The sequence below is a fragment of the Ovis aries genome, chromosome 10, assembly GCF_016772045.2.
Source record: "Ovis aries strain OAR_USU_Benz2616 breed Rambouillet chromosome 10, ARS-UI_Ramb_v3.0, whole genome shotgun sequence".
Classification (NCBI taxonomy): domain Eukaryota; kingdom Metazoa; phylum Chordata; class Mammalia; order Artiodactyla; family Bovidae; genus Ovis; species Ovis aries.
Genome location: NC_056063.1, coordinates 19,880,515 through 19,899,773, shown reverse-complemented (window position 1 = coordinate 19,899,773; position 19,259 = coordinate 19,880,515). Strand labels below are relative to the sequence as shown.

Here is a 19,259-nt window from a genome sequence, read left to right as displayed (position 1 = left end):
GCGTTCTCCGAAAGCCGGGTGTTTGGAGACCCCGCTCGGCGGCGCAAGCCTAGCGTCCAGCCTCGCGGGTGTGTGACAGGCGTTTGTCACCGTTCCGGAGCACTCGATTCCAGCAGTCGTTATAAAGCTATTTGGGGAAACTCCGGGTTTTGGTGACTCAGCGCGGTAAGCGCTATTTATAAGTTGATTCGTTAGTAGCAGGGAAATACACTTCTCTCAGATCCGTCCGCCCTAGGAGGGAAAAGAGCTCTGTTTCAAGACAGCAATTAAGCCTTAACTTTTTCTGAACGAGTCAAGGGTTGACTTTAAAAAGCCTGTGCTGTGAGAGAAAGCAGACCTCACAAGTACACAGTGTATCTCAAAAAGTAGGAGCGTCTTCCTGGGTAGGTGGAGAATTTTAAGGACACTTCACGATGTGTTAGACCTTTTGGGGGCGGTGATGTTGCGTGAGCCAAGGAGAAACAATTCAGATAAATGACCCAGCAATCCTAGTAGATAGCAGGATATCAGAACTATATTTATTAATTTCAGTATTTGTTAAATACATAACACCATTTGGTGGCTGGGCATAAGATAAAGGAAAATGGGATGGTGCGGAAAATTCCTGTAGGAAATTGTCTTAACAGGAAGGTGTCTGTTGTATTTATCGTCAAAACTCTGGGGCAAATATAAATTACACGTTTGCAACCCAATCTCTCCCTCCTAAGAAAGCACTACAAAAGTGTATACTACAGCCTGGGATGATTGTTCAGTGTAAGTGCTGCACAAACAATTTATTAGTCACTGCTTGTTTTACAGGTTTTACTTCACTGTTTTATTTTTTTCCCACCTCCACCCTAGTTTGGAAATCCAAGAGGCAGACGCTAAGAGAAAGAGCAGTTGCTAGCCTGGCTTCAGGGAGGCAGGAATTCACACCCAGCTTGCTTAGCCTGAATAGCTTCCTGTAGGTAGCTGACCTGAGGTGCTTCTTAAAAGAAGACGGTTTCCTGGATGGGCAGAAGTTAGACCAGCTAAGGAAAGAGTTTTCCCAAGCTGAACAAGCAAAGTAGCAGGTACAAAGCCTGTAGTGAACAACTACAGCCAAGTAAGAATGGGTGGGCTGTGAAAAGGGGGAGAAGGGAGGCTGGATGAAAGGCCAGGTCAGGCAGACTTTGTAGTCCACGCTGGGGAGTTTGGAATGTAGCTTGAGACCTACAAGTGTTTAGCTTTTGGGGGCACAAATACCCTTTTGAGAACCTAGGGAAAGCAATCTGGTCTCTCTCCAGAGTAACCTCTACTACAATTCAGCATACAATCTCAAGTGTTTGTTCTGTGTGTAAATGATTATTGGGCCTCAGGATTTAAACCTACAGAAAAGGGAAAACCATAAAAGGATTTCATTTTTTTAATGGAAATGCATGGTCAGTTATGAAAAGAATACAGGTCCTTGAAAAGATTACACCAGGTGGGGTCCTGGAGACAGGAAGATGGAAAATAAAATAGCCTGTGATCTAAGAATCAACTAGGACCACTGCTGTATACCTAGTGGCAGTGGGGATAGGAGAGGGGTTCAAGAAAGCTAATTTGAAACAGCTGGTAGAATGGGAAAGTGACTGACGGGCCAGATCAAGGGATCCCCATTCTGGTCTGGGCTGTGGACTGGGAGGAGAAATGGGCCTCTGGTTCAGGAGGAGGAACTCTGTTTTGCTTCCTTGAAAAGGAATGAAAAGCTAAGCTGTGGCTGAAAATCCACTGAAAAGGCTGTGTACCCTTCCAGTGAAAAAGAAAGCACCTTCCCAAAGATTTGAATTCAGAAGGGAGACAAGGGCAGGAGAGGATAAAATCTTGCTTTCCTCTCTTTTTAAAAACTGTGGATAGCTAGAGAAGAAGAAAAGGAGAGACAGATGGAATCAAGCTTTGTTTTTGCCCTGCTCAACCACCAGACCTTCAAGGAAAGGGACATGAGCTAGAATGAATTCCCATAAGGGTGGTATTTGTTTCTCATGGCCCTTCAAAACCACACTTAATCATACACAGTTAGTACCCAGAAGTGCTTAAGATCTCAGTCTGGCTAGGGAAACAACAAAAAGTGAGGGGAAAAGGTTTCCCAGTTGTCACAGCTAACCTGAGCTAGAGATTTAATGGAAGCAGAAACTCAGATACAAAACAAACCACCCTCAGGACGTAATGGTTTAAAACCAACACTTGCTCAGGAATATGCAGTTATGGGTAGGGCTCTGCAAGATGCTTGTTTCTTGCCCACAGGGAGTCAGCTGGGGCAGCTCATAGGCTAAAGCCTTGCATCATCTGAAGGCGGTTCACTTTCCCATCTAGCAATCCCTGCTCACAGATGGCTAGGATCTTAGCTAGGGTTTTCAGCCTGAACACCTGCACATGGCCACTCCTTGTGGTCTGGGCTTCCTCACAGCATGGTTCTGGGTTCCAAGGGTCCCAAGACTGAGAGCCAAGTGAAGCTGTAGAACCTAATCCTAGAAATCCTATCCATCACATTCTGTTCCTCTGAGGCGTATCACTTAAGCCATACAGATTCTAGAAGGAGAATCAGACTCTGCCTTTTACTGGGAAGAGCGTCAAAGAATTTGCCATGTGTTTAAAATCACCACACATTTTAACTTCAGATAAACAGATTTAAACAATACGTTGTATATAAAAACTGTTTAAACATAACAAATATCCTTTTTTGATATTAGAAGTGAATATAAAAATCCAAGTATTTCATCATTACAGCAAAGCTAATTGAGAGCCAGTCTGAGTGGGCAATCTCATAATCTTCTCCCCTTTTTCTCCTCCATGACCATTCCCTCCCCTCCAGGTCAGGCCTCCATATACAGACTCCTGTCTCTCCAAAGCTAGGTAGGACACTCCCAGTGGCTGCACTTTTCAAAGACATGATCAGGTCCTAAAAGTTTTCCACTGCCTCCTTAAACTGTCCCTGACTTTGGATATTACTAGCTCATTGCAAGACCATCAGTGACTTCTCCAAGTTTAAAAGCAAAATGCCATGGAGATTATTCCATTAAGTAATTTTATAATAAATTCATGTTATATAATTAAGACAGAATGACAGTTCTTAAAAAGGGTTATACATTTTTAGATATCAGGATCTTTTTTACTTGGGCTTGTTGATTCATAAAACTCAGTATAATTCTAAAGTGATGGTTGAGATTTTAGGTATAAGAATCTGCATGTTTCCTTGAATTGATATAAAACTTGATTATTACCATACAAAATTTGAATAGCTCTTCTTTCACTTTTACAATGCCTACTGCCTGAACTGCATGACATACTGTTATTTGGTTGGTAAAGGAGCTTAAGAGTTCTCTAAGGAACTGAAAATACCTTTCTGTATTCAATCAAGATAAAATAGTCTTTTCTTATAACCTGGTATCTTTTTAAATTCTCCCAAAGCTGATATTATTACAGTTTATATACCTTTGATGTTCTCATAGAAAACTTCCTTTATGACTTAGAGAAGGCTTAGGCTGTTTTAATAATTCATACTCTGCTAAAGTCTGTGCTCTATACATTTTGGTAATTTTGCATAATTATTTATAGTTCTATTGGGTCAAAATCACATTGTGAATTCATTACAAGTTTTAAAATAAGCACATTTAGGTAATGAGCAAATGTACATTTATGATTGCTTTGTGTTATATTTCATAATTTTTGAAGTAGCAAGCTCTTTTAAAAAATAAAATGAATCAATATCTTTGTTTTTAAACTTCCTTATACAGCAATGATAAAAAAAAAATTGACAGTGTTCACATTAAACTAATAGACTTTGTTATCAGGCCCCAAACTGTTCCTAATTCTCAGTGACTTCATAGCTACCATGGAGGCAGCCCAAAGGAGCTTAAGTAAACACTTTAAAATTACGTAATACAGTTCCGAAGGAGGAACAACCCCAGCCAAACCGTGCCATATAGTTTTACAGATGCAATTTTGCTGTATGCCAGAATGCTTATTAACCTATCTATAGAATGACTTCATAGCAAAGATAACAAGTAAGGAAGTTGGAAGTGAGCCAGTCTGTTTCTAGGCCTCTTGAATGAAGACAGGGTTGTGGAAATTATTTCAAAGTAGTTATCCAATGAATGTTTTTCTTAACCTTATAGACTAAGTATTTCGAAGCATTCTGAAAAGTTCTGTAGTAAAAATGGCACCTTAAGCAATAAATTCAATGATTTCCATAAATAAAACACGATGTTGCTGGTTGATAGTAATATTGCTCTACTACTACATTAAGAATTGAAGACTACATGTGTCTCTTCCCTCTTGGACCTCCCTCCACCCTACCCCTACCTCCAATCCCAGCCATCTAGGTCATCACAGAGCATTGTTTTGTGGTCAGAATATGGCCTGTACATAGTACAAGAATATGTTCTTGTACTGTGTTGAACTTCCTTTGTGCCCAAGAAATAATTAATTGCATATATATTTAATGGAAATATAAAAAGCAGCAGTATTCTCCATGTCTATAATGGAAAATCAATTTATATATCTATTAAGCTTCTTAGACGATCATAAAACTTTCCTGTTTCTAAAAAAAAATACAATCTTACTTTTTATTAAGTAAAATAATTTGGATCCTTTTTTATGTTCCTTTTTCCTCACCTTTCTGTGTGTTCAAAATATAATTTATCTTAAATGCTGCCAAAGCCAAAAACAAAATATATTTTCTTCAGTATCTTGGCAAGGCTCTATAAAGAACTGTAAGTCCCTAAAATGGTTAAGTTACTAATATGACTGTATGAGCAAAATGCAACTTTATCTAAATTACAGAAAGAGTCTTTCCATCAGATTGGCAGAGACTGAAAATAAGTGCTAATAACTGTTACTAAGAATGTAATTTACACACCCATCTATTACTATATTACCTTTCTGGAGTCAAAAATGTCCAAATCTTTGATACAGTAGTTTCACTTACAGGAACCAATCCTGAAAAAAAAAAAAATCAGATATGAAATCAAAGATTTATATATGCTTATAACAGTATCTATAGATAGGAGACCATCTGAATATTCAATAGTAAAGGAGTTATAAAATAAACCAAGGTACATCAATCTAATGGAATTTTTGTAACCACTAAAAATACTGAATACCACAGAGAAATGCTAATGTTTAATTTAATGTACAGATAAATCTTTTAGGTTATAAAACTATTTCTCCTCATGGGCTGAGGGGAAAATATACCAAAGTATATTATGTAATTATGGTAATTTTTACCTTTTTTTTGCATTTTCTAAAATGAGCATGTATTTTAACCATCAGAAAAAAATCATTAAAAGATTTCTTCCCAAATATACAAATCAAATAACACATATTTACATTCTTATAACACTAAGATATTTAATAGAGTTATACAACAGTTACTTTTTACATGCATCTTTTTATTTTGCATATTTATAACAATATCTGCCAGTGAATGATCTCTAAATCAGATAAGATATAAGCAAATACAGAGTATTATTTGAAGGGTATAACTTGAGTAATGTTTGGTGGAAAAGTTGATTTGGGGAGAACTTTAGATAGTCAAAATCCATCTGGAAAGCCATAATGGCTGAACCAATTTTATATAAAACTTTTATAACAATATTTTTTATTTTCAATTGTGGTAAAAAAAGACAGTTAAAAAAACACATAATGTAAAATTTATCATCTTAACAATTTAAAAACGTACAGTTCAGTAGTATTGTGTATTTGCAGTGTTGTATATAATAGTATTTTAAGGATAGTGTTTCTACTGGTTTCATAAAAACAATACATGTTCATTTATAAATAATTCAAATATAGAAAGTCACAGAAGATTTTTAAATCTCTTCAGATCCCAGACTTTACCATCAGTATTAAATGACCATCATAGCAGGCATACTTCTATGCACTTATACAAATAAATAATCTTATTTAAGATGAGAATGTGTACACTATTTTTAAATTTTTTAAATATTAAATTTAAAATTATTTGAATATGGTAGCACTATGATAAGCTGAAGGAATTGCTGAACTTCCAGAAAATATGTTTCTGTGCAACAAGAGATCTTATTTCCTAAAATATCCAGTTTAAAAAATTAAGAGTTTGGAGATTTTTTTATCTGTATGTTTCCAATTTAGAGACACAGGTGGACTGCTGTGAAAAAATGTATTATTTTGGTCATTATTTTAAGTGAAGGTTTTAATGTTTCTGTTTTGTAACTTTAACTTGTCATTTGGTCAGACCTCTATTTTAAAATCCAGTGGTCACAACACACCTCAATTCTTAACTCCTACTAATTTTGATCCATCACTCATCTGCTCTTCACTAAGTAGTTTTGTTCTTTTTTCCTATCAGGGATTCATGGATGCCATATTTGCCTTTCTCAGTCAGTTTCTGAATGACACTTATTTAGATACCATAGTTTGGGGTCTTGCTGGCTTTGCCTTAAAACTGCAAACATTTTTGCTTTGAATATTGCTTAGAGGAAGTCTAAGGCCAGCATGATTTCCTCTTATATGTTACTTAGTTTTCTAGCCTAGAGGTCTGAAGTTCTTCCTTCATTCTTCATTGTTAATAGCTTAACCAGTATACACCTTGATGGCGAATATTTATGTCCCTTTTTCTTTGACTATGTTATTCTGCGTATTCAGTTCTTTCATAATTTTGTGGAAATTCTCTTCTGTTAATCTCTAAGTGGTTTTTCTGATTCATTTGTTGCATTATGTACTCAGGGAGTGGAATCCAGCTCTATTGTGTAGTCTTTGTCTCAGTTGCATACTGTCTTCTTTGCAATTACTTTGGTCCACTTTTCTTCTGCATTTTCACTGCAATTCACTATTAAATTCATTTGTCAACTGGAATGTATTGAGTGCCAGCACCAGTGGTAAATGAGATCACATCCCTTCCTTAGTATGAAGCAATGGAGCTCTTACTTGAGAATAGGGAAGAGAGAAATAAATATAACAAAATCAGGTAACGATCATAATAAGAAACCCAAGTAAGGAAAGGGAGGGTTGTGGGCAGGAATCATGCATCTCAGATAATGTAGTGAGAGCAGGTCTCCCTGAGATGACATTTGAGAATAAACGTGAATGAAGCAAGGCAGTGAGCTAGGCAAAGACCTGGGCAATGCAGAGGCAGAGAAGAGCAAGTGCAAAGGCCCCATGGTGGAAACGCAGTATGTTCAGGACAGAATAAGGGCCAGATGAGAAATCAGAAACTGGTGAGAGGTGAGATCAGAGAATCAGGCCAGGTCACAAAAGCGGCTGGAGGCCTGAGAGAGGAGGCTGAATTTTGTTCTGTGACAAGGACAGGGGGACCATATGTGCTTTAGAGCAGGGATCCCCAACCTCTGGGATCTAATGCCTAGTGATCTGAGGTGGAGTTGATGTAGTAATAATAAAGTGCACAGTAAATGTAATGAACTTGAATCATCCCCAAACTGCCCCTCACCCCTGGTCTGTGGAAGAACTGTCTTCCACAAAATTGGTCCCTGATGCCAACAAGTTTGGGGACCACTGCTTTAGAGGAGGCACTCTGGCTTTTGCTAAGTATTTCAACAACAGTAAATTGAGCCAAAAAAATTGATCAAGTGTTGTCTAACCAAAAAAGGAAAAGGGGAGCACTAAGATAAGAGAGTAATAACTTCAGGAAGTCATCTAGTCCCGGATTAACTGAGGAAGACCTGAAGTTACTAGAACCCAGCTTCCCAGTTGGTGCTAGGGTAAAGAACCCACCTGTCAACACAAGAGACGTTAGAGATTCGGATTCGATCCCTAGGTCGGGAAGAGCCCCTGGAGAAGGACATGGAAACAATCCAGTATTCTTGCCTGGAGAATCCCCATGGACAGAGGAGCCAGGAGGGAAAACAGTCCGTGGGGTTGCACAGAGTCAGCCACGACTAACGCGACTTAGCTCGAGCATAGTGCACAGGAACCAGGAGCAAGGACTCATAGAGCTGGAAGCCTGGCCTGCGGTAGGAGGTGCTGCCCACTTGCTGGTAGGTCTGAGAGGGTATGCTGAGGATGCTTCCAGGAGAGTGGGAGATCGTTGAAATTTGGGGCTAACTGCTGCTGTCAGGGTGAAGGTCTCCAGTGGGCAATGCTGGCAGGTATGGAAAGTCAACAAGGAAGAAGATCAAGTTCTTTTTCTGTCTTCTTGCTTTTAGTCTTTTATCTAATGCCTCTTACAGACTATAGCAAGAATTCAGCTGAAAAAAAGTAAAAATGTAGCTTGCAAAGTCCCAGCCACAGCAGCACAAAGCAGAGTAGGGAAGGGGTTATTGCTAAAAGTTAACAGTCTAATAACTGGAACAAAGAGGAATTCAGGATGACCTCTAGGTTTCTGTCTTGAGCAACTGGGTGAAAATAATGCCATTTATTGACATGGGGAAAACTCAGGCAGAAGTAAATTGAGAGGAAAAAGAAAATCAGTATGTTTGAGTATGTTATTGCCAATTTACTATTTAAATACAAACAAATGCAAAATTTATGATTTACCCAAGTCTGTTTCCTTTAGCCAGACTAGACTACTCAGATCTCTCATTCGTTAATCTTTGTATTCCTTTTCGCTTAATTTCTTCAGTTTTTGATTGGAGGATAATTGCTTTTCAATGTTATGTTGGTTTCTGCTGTATAACAACATGAATCAGCTGTAAGTATACATACATCCCCTCCTTCTTGAGCCTCCCTCCCACCCCCACCTCCATACCCTCCACCCACACGCACCCCTGTCATCACAAAGCACCGAGCTGATATTTCCCACAAGCTACCTATTTTACACATGGTAGAAGAAGGCAATGGCAACCCACTCCAACACTCTTGCCTGGAAAATCCCATGGACAGAGGAGCCTGGTAGGCTGCAGTCCATGGGGTCGCTAAGAGTCAGGCACGACTGAGCGACTTCACTTTCACTTTTCACTTTCATGCATTGGAGAAGGAAATGGCAGTCCATTCCAGTGTTCTTGCCTGGAGAATCCCAGGGATGGGGGAGCCTGCTGGGCTGCCGTCTATGGGGTCGCACAGAGTCGGACACGACTGAAGCGACTTAGCAGCAGCAGCAGTGTATATATGTCAAGGCTGCTCTCTCAATTCATCCCACCCTCTCCTTCCCCACCTCGTGTCCACAAGCCCATTCTCTACCTCTGACATGTTTGTTTTGAATGAATTAATTTTGAGGTCCTTATTAGATATATGAGTGGAGTTCCTGGGAAGGGAGTTGGATATGAGTTTGGAGCTCAACAAAGGTATTAAGGATAGAATACAAATTTAAGAAGTCCTAAAAACACAGATATGAACCGTGAACTCCCAGATGTTCAAGCTGGTTTTAGAAAAGGCAGAGGAACCGGAGATCAAAGTGCCAACATCTGTTGGATCATGGAAAAAGCAAGAGAGTTCCAGAAAACATCTATTTCTGCTTTATCGACTATGCCAAAGCCTTTGACTGTGTGGATCACAATAAACTGGAAAATTCTGAAAGAGATGGGACTACCAGACCATCTGACCTGCCTCTTGAGAAACCTATATGCAGGTCAGGAAGCAACAGTTAGAATTGGACATGGAACAACAGACTGGTTCCAAATAGCAAAAGGAGTACGTCAAGGCTGTATACTGTCACCCTGCTTATTTAACTTCTGTGCAGAGTACATCATGAGAAACGCTGGACTGGAAGAAACACAAGCTGGAATCAAGATTGCCAGGAGAAATATCAATCACCTTAGATATGCAGATGACACCACCCGTATGGCAGAAAGTGAAGAGGAGTTAAAAAGCTTCTTGATGAAAGTGAAAGAGGAGAGTGAAAAAGTTGGCTTAAAGCTCAACATTCAGAAAATGAAGATCATGGCATCTGGTCCCATCACTTCATGGGAAATAGATGGGGAAACAGTATCAGATTTTATTTTTTGGGGCTCCAAAATCACTGCAGATGGTGACTGCAGCCATGAAATTAAAAGATGCTTACTCCTTGGAAGAAAAGTTATGACCAACCTAGATGACATATTTAAAAGCAGACATTACTTTGCCAACAAAGGTCCGTCTAGTCAAGGCTATGGTTTTTCCAGTGGTCATGTAGGGATGTGAGAAGTTGGACTGTGAAGAAAGCTGAACACCAAAGAATTGATGCTTTTGAACTGTGGTGTTGAAAAAGACTCTTGAGAGTCCCTTGGACTGCAAGGAGATCCAACCAGTCCATTCTGAAGGAGATCAGCCCTGGGATTTCTTTGGAAGGAATGATGCTGAAGCTCAAACTCCAGTACTCTGGCCACCTCATGCGAAGAGTTGACTCATTGGAAAAGACTCTGATGCCGGGAGGGATTGGGGGCAGGAGGAGAAGGGGACGACAGAGGATGAGATGGCTGGATGGCATCACGGACTCGACGGACGTGAGTCTGAGTGAACTGTGGGAGTTGGTGATGGTCAGGGAGGCCTGGCATGCTGTGATTCATGTGGTTGTGAAGAGTCGGACACGACTGAGCGACTGAACTGAACTGAACTGAAAAACAGAGACAGACATTTTAAAACCAGAAAAACTGAATAAGATGACTCAGGGAGTGGCAGTGGATGAATATTGATAAAGAAGAAAAAAAGAGGGGTGAGGAATATGCATGCCTGGGAGTATCAAACATTTGGGAAGAAGAAAATGATCTGGCAAGAAGGTAATCGGTCTCAACAAGAGCAGTTTAGGTGGACCTATGGACACAATAATCTAATTGGAATGGATTGAAGAGATGATATACAATGAGGAAGTGGAAACTGCAAGTACAAACAACCTTTTAAAAGTCTACTATAAAGCATAGCAGAAAAAAATGGGCTCTTACTCCCATGAAAGCAGAGGGGGATATGAGATCTAGGGTGATAGTATTTTTAGAAGGGGAAGTAGTACAGTATGTTTGGAAGTGGTGGTGGTGTAGTCGCTAAATTGTGTCCGACTCTTGTGACTCCTGGACCCGCCAGGCTCCTCTGTCCATGAGACTTCCCAGGCAGGAATACTGGAGTGCATTGCCATTTCCTTCTCCAGGGCATCTTCCTGACAAGGATCGAACCTGTGTCTCCTGCACTGCAGGTGGATTCTTTGCCGCGGAGCCACCAGGGAAGTACTGATTGGAATAATCTGATAGAGAGACTGAGGATGCAGGAAATGGAGGGGATAATCACAGGACACAAAGCTTGACTGTGTCAGAATGGGTGGGCTTCAGGACACTAGTGGAGGGGCTTGCCTTAGTTAAGAGCAGGGCTACCTAACCCTTTTCAAAAGAGAGAGTTTATATGAGTACAGATGAAGGCAGGTTGATCCATATAGTGTGGGTAAGATGAGTTTCTCTTGTGAGAGCTTGTATTTATCAATAAAATCAGAGTTTGAAGTGAGGAGCAGGGAAACGTGGGAGATGTAGGAGAGAGGAGAGGAGGCGCTATCATCTTGATGAACTGACTTGGGGATGTGCTGCAGCTGCCAGTCTGTTTCTGGTGATTCTGATTTCCAACCATGCGTCTTTCATTTCTTGCTGTTCCAAATTTATTTATTTTGAAATGACAGTATTACTTTGGCCTTCATTGGCTTAGGTAGCAGACATTTTCTTTTTCTTGCTACTTCTGGTAATGCTTTTAAAGGAGTTTTTATTCTTTCTTTTGCACAAACTGTTTTGTCAAGTATTTGGGGAGAAAGATTTTGTGATCTGCCTTCACTCCCCCATCTTTATCTGAAAGTCTAGAACGTTTTTAAGTAGACTGCACTTTATGTTTTTTCAACTAACCCTATATATAGTAACGTGACATAAGAAATCATAGTAATATTACATATTGTATTATTATAATAGCCACTGTTTACTGAATGCCTGTGTGCCGTGTACTATACTGGGCATTTACATACATGATTTCTAAACCATAACAAACCCTACAAGGTAGGTATTGTCGCCAGTTATTTCCACAAGAAACCTTTTTTACTGATGGTGTCAGATCACAGAATCTTACTTGAAACTCATAGCTAGCCAATATAAACAAGGTAAGAACCAATTTTTCTCCCTTTGTGTCTGTAAAAAATTAGCACTTAAGAGGCTGTTCTTTTTGAAGTACAAAATAACACTTTGCAAAAGCGCACCACACAAACTAAGGGAGATTTTATGGACAGCTTTTTGACACAAGACTATATCATTAATCTCTTGGTGGGAGAGTTGCTAACTGACAGATTCAAGGAACTTGGTAAATTAATTGAGGTGTCCCTTCTCTATCCATATCATCAGCAAACATACTGAGAGCCTAACTAGTAAATTATACTAAACCACTATAATTTTACAAGTTATAGGATATGTATCACTGTTTGTTTTGGAAACTCCATTATTTGGATTTAAGTAATATCAAACTTTTCTTCTGGCAACAATATTTATACTCATGTGATGATACTGAAAACATATCACTGGGACATAAACACATATCTATGCCAAGTAATAGGTTTCTTTTTCTGATTATAAAAGTAGTACAAGTAAAGAAAAATTTGAAATTATGTTTAAAGAAAAAATATTTTTTTATTTTAGGAAAATATAGATAAAATAACCAATAATTCCTTTATTTAAAAGTAACTGACTTACAGTTGACATATTTCCATGAAGTTTTTTAAGCATATGAAGTTTAAACTGTTTTCCTCAGTCACTGACTTTTTTCATAACAATTTATCAGAAATGCTTCCTCAAGTCATTTAGAACTCTTTAAAAACATTTTCAATGGCTGCATAAAGATCCTTGTGTGGAGTAGGGTTTCCTTAGGTGGTCACTTACACTATTTTCCTTTCTTATAAATAATGCTGCTGTGAACTTTTTATGCATAAATATATTTTAGCATTTCAGATTATATCCTAAATTAGAATCAATTCTTAGAAACAGACTACATGGCCAACATTTTTAGGTTTCTTCATCTATAAAAATTTTGCTGTTAAAATCTCTTAATTCTCTACATACATGTAATTGAAAATAAGCCTGAGGGAAAAATGTATGAGGCTTACCTTTTAAAATTGAGATTAATATTTAAATTTAGGCTCAGTGTTTTTATTTTGCTTTGTTTTTAATATCTTACCTTTAAGGAAAAATCCACTCTTCCAAATATTATTTACTTCTTTTCATCAGGTTTAAAATTTACACTTAATTTGAGATAGGAGTTTAAATGTTTACTTTTTTCAGCCTAATGCTTCTATTTTTCAAGGTATTACCATTTCTTTTTTCCTATTTCCAAATATGCTCTCCCAACAGTGTTGCCTCCCGACTCATCAGTTTAGTCTCACATTTGACATTGACATTGACAAGTTGCTCGGTCATGTCCGACTCTTTGCGATCCTATGGACTGTAGCCTACCAGGCTCCTCTGTCCATGGGATTTTCCAAGCAAGAGTACTGGAGTGGGTTGCCATTTCCTTCTCCAGGGAATCCTCCTGACCCAGGGATTGAACCCGGGTCTCCTGCATGTACACCACTAATCTCACATGTACACCACTAATTCATGGTGTAAGTGTACACATGCATGTGTGGATACAAACCTAAATAAAATTACAGATCATGGTCATTCTCAAATCTGGCAAATTTGGCACAAGAGTTTAAGAGTACCAAAATTAATATTATAAATCAGTTCAAAGGTATTAGACTGAAATGCAGAGCTATGAATGGGGCTGCCGCTACTGCTGCTAAGTCACTTCACTCGTGTCCAACTCTGTGCGACCCCAAAGACAGCACCCCACCAGGCTCTGCCATCCCTGGGATTCTCCAGGCAAGAACACTGGAGTGGGTTGCCATTTCCTTCTCCAATGCATGAAAGTGAAAAGTGAAAGTGAAGTCGCTCAGTCGTGTCCGACTCTTAGCGACCCCATGGACTGCAGCCTACCAGGCTCCTCCGTCCATGGGATTTTCCAGGCAAGAGTACTGGAGTGGGGTGCCATTGCCTTCTTTCACCCAATTCTAAAATTAATTTACAGTGATGAAGGAATCACAAAATTTGGAAAAACCTCCAGAAGAAATCAAAGTAAATAAGGAGTACTGCTTTTTAGTACTACCATTTATTAATTCACTCAACTAATTAAAGATGTTCAATACTTACTGAACATCTTTTATATGTCAAACAGTTGCTAGGAGGGAGCAAAAAGATACAGGCCTGCCTTCCTGGAAAATATATCCTAGTGGAAGAGACAGGCAAAGGCAAATGAACAAATAAATAAATGTCATAAGTTGTAATCTAGTCGCTTCTGTTAGTATTACTCCTGTGAGACAAAGAAGTGATCTGAGTTCTACCCCCCAAAATTTTTAGAGCGGTACTAAGTTAAAAAATTGAAGATTTAGAATTATTAAGAAATGGATCTCTACAGATATTTTTTGACTCTTATTTATGACTCATCTTATTTAAAATATTTTAGATATTTTATGACTCACTCCCTCGTACCCTGCACACTCCCTTGCCAAAAGTACCTAGCCTGACCCTACCTCAGCTGTAGCATATTACAGTAGAAGGTGTGTGTACATGCTCAGTCACTCAGTTGTGTCTGACTCTTTGTGACCCCATGGACTGTAGCCTGCAAGGTTCCTCTGTCCAAGGAATTTTCTAGGCAAGAATACTGGAGTGGGCTGCCATTTCCTTCTTCAGGGCAATCTTCCCAACGCAGGGATCAAACCCACATCTCCTGGATTGGTAGGTGGATTCTTTACCACTGAGCCACCTTTAAAATGTGCCAAATTTGGGGAGCAAGGAAACCCAGGTTTTAGTAAGTAGCAGTGCTGATACTGAGATCTTTGGTAAGATGTTTAATTTTCTGGTGTCAGTCTGGTGTCTGTCTCCTTTGCAAAATGATGAATTTTGACTAAATGATGGCTAAAATCCCTTTTGGCTTTAAAATTCATTGTCTATGCATCTGTCCTTAAAACCTTTCTTCCATTATGCTCCTATTTATACTGGGGGTGGAGAGGAAATGCATGAAGAATACAGAGGTTGGAAAGAGTAAGATTGATTCCTGTTTGATAGCAATAAAGAATCTATCATTTATAATGGTCATTTCCCCATGTTATTTAATTTTTTGAAAACATATTTTTAACATCTGCATGGCATTCCGACATATGGATATACCAAAATTTATGTATGCCTTCGTTTTAAACATTGTTTTCCTAATTTCTGCAATTATCTAAAGATATTTAAAATCCATTCTTGACTGGTACTCAAAAGAGTATGGCAGGCTCTCACTCTGTCTTGTTCCTTTTGCAGAAAAAAAAGTTTTTGTGATTCCTTCTCATCTACTCCAGCCTATACATGGCTTTCTCGTAACATAAAAACTCTACTTTAGACAACGATCTACAGCCTGTCCTTTCTCCTTTCTAAAACAGAATCATCCCTGAGTGAAGGCCCTATTTCTGCAGCTCTTCCAAAGCAAAACAATGTGAATTAAAGCCAATTCTGTGCCTGCATCAAGTCTGGATAATGTATATTTTTAGTTTTAACCAAAGCTGAGATCCATGAGATTAAAATCCCTACCAGCAGACATACAGGTAAAGATTCATTTTTGTCAGCTGTAACAAAAACATGATTTAGCACTAAGCCACATATGACTTAGTTAACTCTGGCAGAAGTTAACTGTGACTTGGGTGATTTGGCCATGATCCTAAACTTGTTAAAGCATTAATTGTTATTATGTTGAAACATTAGAACGTAAGTATACAATTAGGCGAAGTAAAACTTAAATTTTTATCTGCTAAATTCAGCAAACAACTGCACAATCTGCTATTTAGGGGTGTGTTTTTTGGTAATATGGTATATATTATTTCAATACATGTCAAATTCTGCACTGCTCTGATACTTCACCCAAAAAGTAAAGGAATCAGAGAGGTGACAAAGTGCTTTATAATTACTCTAAAAAATATCCTGAGTGAGTTAAAAATCTTTCCAATTTAGTAGTTTTTGTTTGAGAGAAGAGTAGAACCTCTGTTGTACCTCATGGATTGTGAATTGCCACAAGCTAAACATCTTTTTTTTAACTTCAAGTTACTTTTAAGCACCTGTATAGTATCAATTTGGAATCTGAAAGAATACTCACATTAACAATTACTTCTACAAATAGCTATGGATATTATAGTTATAGATAGTAGAATTTTAGTGAAGGGATCTTTGGGGTCATATAATCCAACTCTCATCTTTCAGATAAGGAAAATGAAGCCTAGAAAAGTTTTTATAACTCATAACAGTAAGCTTGGCGAGCAGAGGGGAAGAAGGCTCCTAACACACTCTTCTGGCCTAATGCATGCCGGAGGGTAACAGGTTATAAGAAAAGTCTGTAGTTAGCTACAGTTGAACAACTCTAAGAAAAAGACCTGCTTTGGTTCCTAAATACACATTTTCCCCTTAAGATTCTTACTAGATGATCCATTCCACCTTAATTTATTACCACAAACACAAAAGGGAAATGTCTTTACACAAATTAATGCGTCTACAAAATAAAACCCAAAAGAGAAGCTGGAGTTAGTTTGGCAGAGCTACAGTGTTGCACAATGTCTGGGAAGGACGTTTATACATATCCGTATGTATACATACTGTAGCCTCTTAACTGTGCTTCAGGAAATGGCACTGACATACACCGTGGGTGTAAATGTTGCCCGCAGGAGTTGTACATCACACATGGACACTGCAAATATAAGTTTTGTATACTGAATTAATTAAGGAAGGCTAATTGCCAAAACAGATCAACACCAAAATATATTATGGCTCAAGGACATTTAAACAAGCACTACAGTAATTACTTTTCAAGGTCTTTCCATACTGTCTTTCAGAATCAAAGTTCCAAGATCACCCTAAGGGTCTTTTCTCTTTCAGCCTGTAGGAAAGTGAGTTTTTTAGGGGAGAGGCTTCCCAGGTGACACCAGTGGTAAAGAATCTGCCTGCCAGTGCAGGAGATACAGGAGACATGGGTTCAATCCCTGGGTTGGGAAGATCCCCTGGAGTAGGAGGTGGCAACCCCTTCTAGTATTCTTGCCTGGAAAATTCCATGGACAAAAGGAACCTGGAAGGCTACAGTCCATGGTGTTGCAAAGAGCTGGACCATGACTAAGCACACGTGTGGGTGCGTGCGCACGTGCACACACACACACTCCAAGTAGTGCCTGTTAACTTCCATTCTCATTCTGTTGGCTGTAACTTAAGTCACATGTCCACAGCTAACTGCAAGGGAGGCTGGAGACAGACTTATGTGTATGGCCCAGAAGTGAGAGCATGGATTTTGATACCTAGTTAATAGTCACTGCCCACTTGGGTGCTCACTCTCTCCACATATATACATACACACACAGATTCTAAAGTCATTGCCAAAATTAAATTAACTCATATAATTATGTTTCAAATAGAATAAGTTAGTAGTAGAAGGCCTTTTACTTAAGAATTAGATTCATCTCTACCCTTTCTCTCCTTCAGTTCAGTCACTCAGTCGTGTCCAACTCTTTGCGACCCCATAGACTGCAGTACGCCAGGCCTCCTTGTCCATCACCAACTCTTGGAATTTACTCAAACTCATGTCCATTGAGTCAGTGATGCCATCCAACCATCTCATCCTCTGTCGTCCCTTTCTCCTCCTGCCTTCAATCTTTCCCAGCATCAGGGTCTTTTCCAATGAGTCAGTACTTCCCATCAGGTGGCCAAAGTATTGAAGTTTCAGCTTCAATATCAGTCCTTGCAATGAATATTCAGGACTGATTTCCTTTAGGATGGACTGGTTGGATCTCCTTGCAGTCCAGGGGACTTCAAGTCTTCTCCAACACCATAGTTCAAAAGCATCAATTCTTCGGCGCTCAGCTTTCTTCACAGCCCAACTCTCACATCCATATATGACTACTGGAAAGACCATAGCCTTGATGAGACGGACCTTTGTCAGCAAAGTAATGTCTCTGCTTTTTAATATGCTGTCTGGGTTGATCATAACTTCCAAGGAGCAAGCGTCTTTTAATTTCATGGCTACAGTCAAGTCTGTCACTGTTTCCTTTGTTTCCCCATCTGTTTGCCATGAAGTGATGGGACCAGATGCCATGATCTTAGTTTTCTGAATACTGAGTATTAAGCCAACTTTTTCACTCTCCTCTTTCACTTTCATCAAGAGGCTCTTCAGTTCTTCTTCACTTTCTGCCATAAGGGTGGTGTCATCTGCATATCTGAGGTTATTGATATTTCTCCCAGCAATCTTGATTCCAGCTTGTGCTTCATCCAGCCCAGTGTTTCTCATGATATACTCTGCATACAAGTTAAATAAGTAGGCTGACAGTATACAGCCTTAATGTACTCCTTTTCCTATTTGGAACCAGTCTGTTGTTCCATGTCCAGTTCTAACTGTTGGTTCCTGATCTGCATATAGATTTCTCAAGAGGCAGGTCCCAGGTCCCTCCTTCAGGCAGAACTAATTGTTAATTAATGTATAACAAGTCAACTGAAATCTCAAAATGAGGGAAAAAAGCAAATGTTTGCAAGAATTACCTTTTTTATACATCTATATGTATAAAGACATATATATGTATGAGATGTAGATTAGAAGGAGGTTAGCTTGGTTTCATTATCCCATCACCTACTCAAATTCAGGACTAAGACTTAAAACTGGGCTGTTTGTTTTAAAGGCACAAGGCCATCATGTTCCCTTTTAATTACAAATAAATGATGTCTGAAGAGATTCAGCTTTTTTTTACACAACATAGATAGTAATTCTATAAACAGTAAATTTAGTGGGGTTTTTTTTTTTTTTCAGTAAGTTGCCATTTTAATCCTCAAAACTGTTCCCAGTTACTTAGTTTTTCACAGAAGCACTGCCTGGCTGCACTTCTGAAATCATAAACAGGAAGTATGATATATAAATGTCAGTAAAACTAAAACTCAATCCTATGGTTTGATGTTTTTCTTCCTCTCATATTACCACATTAATGTCTGATTTTATGTATCTTGTACTTAGACCAATTACATGAAGGCAAACAGTAATTCATTACCTGATCAGTTTTCTTTGGCAACCTAACAGTTTTGGGGGGCATGGAAAAAAATACGTGGAATAACCTAAATGTTCATTTTCATGGAGGAGGGAATGGAAATGACCCAGAAACTGCTGTTGATTTTGGATTGTTAGAAACTGCTTTCATGCATAGGTTGTACATCTTTATTGTTGCCAGAAGACAGTGCAGATGGAGGAGGCCGGAGAGTGAATGATTCTTTAAATACTTGAAAACCCATTACAGAAAGCATTTTTACAGTTTGCACCATCTTATTCCGATCTTCAGTAACTCCTTGAATGTGTTTTCCTACATTAATTCT

At 38.8% G+C, this 19,259-nt stretch overlaps 1 long non-coding RNA gene across 10 annotated transcripts in view; it reads right to left on the bottom strand.

Annotated features, from left to right (window-relative positions):
- Positions 1–496: 496 nt before the first annotated feature.
- Positions 497–19,259, bottom strand: part of LOC105608012 (uncharacterized) — a 45,173-nt gene continuing 26,410 nt past the window's right edge. For 9 of the 10 annotated variants that reach the window (XR_009595196.1, XR_009595192.1, XR_009595193.1 and 6 more), the window contains 3 exons: positions 16,518–16,608; positions 8,473–8,603; positions 497–4,938 (listed from right to left, as the gene is read on the bottom strand). This is a non-coding gene — a long non-coding RNA (uncharacterized LOC105608012). The remainder of the gene's footprint in view (positions 4,939–8,472; positions 8,604–16,517; positions 16,609–19,259) is intronic. The other variant, XR_009595198.1, reaches the window with a different exon arrangement.